This window comes from Pseudophryne corroboree, chromosome 7 (assembly GCF_028390025.1).
Source record: "Pseudophryne corroboree isolate aPseCor3 chromosome 7, aPseCor3.hap2, whole genome shotgun sequence".
NCBI lineage: Eukaryota > Metazoa > Chordata > Amphibia > Anura > Myobatrachidae > Pseudophryne > Pseudophryne corroboree.
This window is the reverse complement of record NC_086450.1, coordinates 384983917-384989916: the sequence shown is the minus strand read 5'-3', so window position 1 is coordinate 384989916 and position 6000 is coordinate 384983917.

Genomic DNA, 6000 nt, shown 5'->3' with positions numbered 1-6000 from the left:
CTCAGACATGGTGACGGACGTCTCCTCATGTTCTAAATGAAGTGTCCCCACATCACCAGCCCATCTAGTCCCCGAAACCATAATTTCTTTAACTGTAGCAGGTAAACTACCCTCAAAAGTTCAAAAAAATGCATAAATATAATGATCCTTTATATAATGACTTTTATAAGCAAATGATTACTGGAAATAATAACATACAGTGAGAGTGAAAAAATATATAGATGTAACCAAGAAGACAAAGGAAGGAGTGAACAGGAACACTAGTCCCGCTCAAAATTCCTAACATAAAAATCTCTTAATCGCTCCTTCCATCTTTCTTCTTTTCTCTTTTTTTTCTCTTTTTAGAGAGATTTTATAAATCACCTTACTCACTCACCTTATTCACAAACTGTTCTTATATTGATGTAGCACCTATTGACATAAAGAACAAAGTCTAAATATTATTCATCTCAATACTTTCATTTAGCCCCATCGGAAATAGAGTGTTTAACGAACAAATCCAGTACGCTTCTCTCTTACAGAGTCTATTAAACCTTCCCCCCCCCCCCTCTTGGGGTGTTTTGTATATGTTCTATACCCTAAATAGAAAGGACCCTAATATCTCCACCATGTTCCTGAAGAACATGTCTTGGGACACTGTGGGTGGTAGCTTTTTTGAGTACAAGTCTCCTATGATCTAGGAACCTCATATTCAATGTACGTGTGGTCCTACCCACATATTGAACTCCGCAGATACATGTTATAAGATAAATAACAAAGTGGTGTGGCAGTTTATATATCCTATAATATCAAAAATTGAGTTTTTGGACCTCCAGGAGAGAAGTTTTGGCTTGTATTCTTAATAAATCCACATGTGATACATCTCGGTTTCTGACATCTGAAACAACCCTTTCTGGATCCACCTTTATCTTTAGCTTCTAGATGTAACAATACTGGTTTAAGATAACTAGGGGAAAGGTAATGTTTCAAATTATTTGCTTTCTTGAAAACAACTCTAATATTATCCTCCAAACAACCTGAAAGTACCTTATCCATTTTCAAAATGGAAAAGTTTTTGTTTAGGATCTTTTTAATTTTATTAGAAGAGTTATTAAACCTAGACACAAATGTGGGTTCATTTTGTTGTAATGTTGAACATAAGGAATCCACAGATTTTTCCAGTACTAATAACTCTTTTCTATCTATATCTTGAACTTCGTCTAGAGCTGCATTCAATAGGTATTCTGGATAGCCTCTTTCACTAAATGATTGGGTTAATTCATCTCTTTGGATTAAAATGTCATTATAAACTGAACAATTCCTCTTTATCCTAAGATACTGGCTCTTGGGTATGTTATTCAACCAGGGTTTATAATGACAGCTGGTATAATTTAGGAAGGTGTTACAGTCGACTTTTTTTCTAATGGTCTTAGTTTGCAATGGTGCATCGGGATACGGTCTTTAGGTCGACAGTCATTAGGTCGACAGTCATTAGGTCGACCACTGAAGGTCGACGTGCATTAGGTCGACGTGGTCATTAGGTCAACATGTACTAGGTCGACAGGTCAACATGAGGTTTAAAAAAAAATTTGGATTTTTTTTATACTTAACGATCCACGTGGACTACGATTGGAACGGTAACCTGTGCCGAGTGAAGCGGTAGCGTACCAAGGCACCTTGCCCGAAGCATGGCGAGCGAAGCGAGCCATGCGAGGGGACACGGTGCACTAATTGGGGTTCCCGTCACTTTACGAAGAAAACTACGCCAAAAAAAGTTTAAAAAACCATGTCGACCTATTGACCTGTCGACCTAGTACATGTTGACCGAATGACCATGTCGACCTGTTGTCCCTGTCGACCTAATGCATGTCGACCTTCCATGGCCGACCTAATGACTGTCGACTTAAGTTGTGTCTACCCAACGACCCATACCCGGTGCATCGCATTTCCCTGCATGTAGTGCAATATCCAGGAATATCATCTCTGTCTTGTGAACAGTGCTTGTAAAAGTAAGACCATATGCATTTGTGTCCAAAGAATCAACAAAGTTTGTTACTGATTGTATAGCCCCTTTCCAAACAATAAATAAGTCATCTATATATCGACCATATAGCACCAGGTGCGCCTCAAATCCGCCACCCCAGATGTACTCGTCTTCAAGATGCCCCACATATATGTTAGCAAAGCTTGGGGCAAACCTGGTATTTGGAATAGTAACCTGTGGCAAGCGGAGTGAGACACCGTGCCCGAAGTGTGGCGAGCTTACAATGCAGCACAACTAAAACAACATAACTTACAACTAACAGAGACTGGAGAAAACAAATACATGCTGTAAGGGCAGACAACCATTTCTGCCCTCACTTGATGTCACATACAGGTCCTTTCCACGAAGAGGAAATAAACACATCTGTAGCGCATTGCCCCTGCCGGACCCCTTTACCTGCCTGCAGCTGTTGCCGCTGCCGGGTCAGTCTCTCACCAGGGCCGTTTCTACTAGTGATGAGCGGGTTCGGTTCCTCGGAATCTGAACCCCCCCGAACTTCACCCATTTTACACGGGTCTGAGGCATACTCGGATACTCCAGTATTGCTCGGTTAACCCGAGCGCGCCCGAACGTCATCATCCCGCTGTCGGATTCTCGCGAGATTCGGATTCTATATAAGGAGTTGCGCGTCGCCGCCATTTTTCACTCGTGCATTGGAAATGATAGTGAGAGGACGTGGCTGGCGTCCTCTCACTTTGTTTCAGAACTTTCAGGGGGCTGCAAATATCTTTATTCTGGGGACCAGCAGTATTATAGGAGGAGTACAGTGCAGAGTTTTGCTGACCAGTGACCACCAGTATTATACGTTCTCTGCCTGAAAAACGCTCCATATCTGTGGTCAGTGTGCTGCATATATCTGTGCTCACACTGCTTTATTGTGGGGACTGGGGACCAGCAGTATTATATAGGAGGAGTACAGTGCAGAGTTTTGCTGACCAGTGACCACCAGTATTATACGTTCTCTGCCTGAAAAACACTCCATATCTGTGCTCAGTGTGCTGCATATATCTGTGCTCACACTGCTTTATTGTGGGGACTGGGGACCACCAGTATTATATAGGAGGAGTACAGTGCAGAGTTTTGCTGACCAGTGACCAGTGACCACCAGTATTATACGTTCTCTGCCTGAAAAACGCTCCATATCTGTGCTCAGTGTGCTGCATATATCTGTGCTCACACTGCTTTATTGTGGGGACTGTGGACCAGCAGTATTATATAGGAGGAGTACAGTGCAGAGTTTTGCTGACCAGTGACCACCAGTATTATACGTTCTCTGCCTGAAAAATGCTCCATATCTGTGCTCAGTGTGCTGCATATATCTGTGCTCACACTGCTTTATTGTGGGGACTGGTGACCACCAGTATTATATAGGAGGAGTACAGTGCAGAGTTTTGCTGACCAGTGACCACCAGTATTATACGTTCTCTGCCTGAAAAACGCTCCATATCTGTGCTGCATTGTAGTATATAGTAGAAGTACAGTGCATAATTTTGCTAACCACCAGTATATAATATATAGGAGTACGGTACAGAAGGCCACTGCTCTACCTACCTCTGTGTCGTCAAGTATACTATCCATCCATACCTGTGGTGCATTTCAGTTTTGCAGTTTGCTGACCACCAGTATATACTATATAGCAGTACGGTACAGAAGGCCACTGCTCTACCTACCTCTGTGTCGTCAAGTATACTATCCATCCATACCTGTGGTGCATTTCAGTTTTGCAGTTTGCTGACCACCAGTATATACTATATAGCAGTACGGTACAGAAGGCCACTGCTCTACCTACCTCTGTGTCGTCAAGTATACTATCCATCCATACCTGTGGTGCATTTCAGTTTTGCACAGTTTGCTGACCACCAGTATAACTATATATATATATATATATATATATATATATAGCAGTACGTTACAGTAGTCCACTGCTCTACCTACCTCTGTGTCGTCAAGTATACTATCCATCCATATCTGTGGTGCTTTTCAGTTTTGCACAGTTTGCTGACCACCAGTATATACTATATAGCAGTACGGTACAGAAGGCCACTGCTCTGCCTACCTCTGTGTCGTCAAGTATACTATCCATCCATACCTGTGGTGCATTTCAGTTGTGCGCAGTATATATAGTAGTAGGCCATTGCTATTGATATATTACTGGCATATAATTCCACACATTAAAAAATGGAGAACAAAAATGTGGAGGGTAAAATAGGGAAAGATCAAGATCCACTTCCACCTCGTGCTGAAGCTGCTGCCACTAGTCATGGCCGAGACAATGAAATGCCATCAACGTCGTCTGCCAAGGCCGATGCCCAATTTCATAGTAGAGAGCATGTAAAATCCCAAAAAATAAAGCTCAGTAAAATGACCCAAAAATCTAAATCAAAATCGTCTGAGGAGAAGCGTAAACTTGCCAATGTTCCATTTACGACACGGAGTGGCAAGGAACGGCTGAGGGCATGGCCTATGTTCATGGCTAGTGGTTCAGCTTCACATGAGGATGGAAGCACTCATCCTCTTGCTAGAAAACTTAAAAGAGTTAAGATGGCAAAAGCACAGCAAAGAACTGTTCGTTCTTCTACATCACAAATCCCCAAGGAGAGTCCAATTGTGTCGGTGCCTGACCTTCCCAACACTGGACGGGAAGAGGTTGCGCCTTCCACCATTTGCACGCCCCCTGCAAGTGCTGGAAGGAGCACCCGCAGTCCAGTTCCTGATAGTCAAATTGAAGATGTCACTGTTGAAGTACACCAGGATGAGGATATGGGTGTTGCTGGCGCTGGGGAGGAAATTGACAAGGAGGAGTCTGATGGTGAGGTGGTTTGTTTAAGTCAGGCACCTTTTTTTCTTTGCATCATGTGCTGTTTGGGGACTATTTTTTAAATCTGCCATCCTGTCTGACACTGCAGTGCCCCTCCTAGATGGGCCAGGTGTTTGTGTCGGCCACTTGGGTCGCTTAGCTTAGCCATCCAGCGACCTTGGTGCACCTCTTTTATTTCTTTGCATCATGTGCTGTTTGGGGACTATTTTTTGAAGTGCCATCCTGTCTGACACTGAAGTGCCACTCCTAGATGGGCCAGGTGTTTGTGTCGGCCACTTGGGTCACTTAGCTTAGTCACACAGCTACCTCATTGCGCCTCTTTTTTTCTTTGCATCATGTGCTGTTTGGGGACTATTTTTTAAAGTGCCATCCTGTCTGACACTGAAGTGCCACTCCTAGATGAGCCAGGTGTTTGTGTCGGCCACTTGGGTCGCTTAGCTTAGTCACACAGCTACCTCATTGCGCCTCTTTTTTTCTTTGCATCATGTGCTATTTGGGGACTATTTTTTTGAAGTGCCATCCTGCCTGACACTGCAGTGCCACTCCTAGATGGGCCAGGTGTTTGTGTCGGCCACTTGGGTCGCTTAGCTTAGCCATCCAGCGACCTTGGTGCACCTCTTTTTTTCTTTGCATCATGTGCTGTTTGGGGACAATTTTTTTAAGTGCCATCCTGTCTGACACTGCAGTGCCACTCCTAGATGGGCCAGGTGTTTGTGCCGGCCTCTTGGGTCGCTTAGCTTAGTCATCCAGCGACCTCAGTGCAAATTTTAGGACTAAAAATAATATTGTGAGGTGTGAGGTGTTCAGAATAGACTGGAAATTAGTGTAAATTATGGTTATTGAGGTTAATAATACTATGGGATCAAAATGACCCCCAAATTCTATGATTTAAGCTGTTTTTGAGGGTTTTTTGTAAAAAATACCCGAATCCAAAACACACCCAAATCCGACAAAAAAATTTCAGGGAGGTTTTGCCAAAATGCGTCTAAATCCAAAACATGGCCGCGGAACCGAATCCAAAACCAAAACACAGAGCCCGAAAAATGTCCGGTGCACATCACTAGTTTCTACTGGGGGACCCGCGGTAGTTATACCACTGGCAGCGGCCTCTTCAGTCTGGCGCTCTACGGAGCCACGTACCCGGCATTGTTAGGTTCCT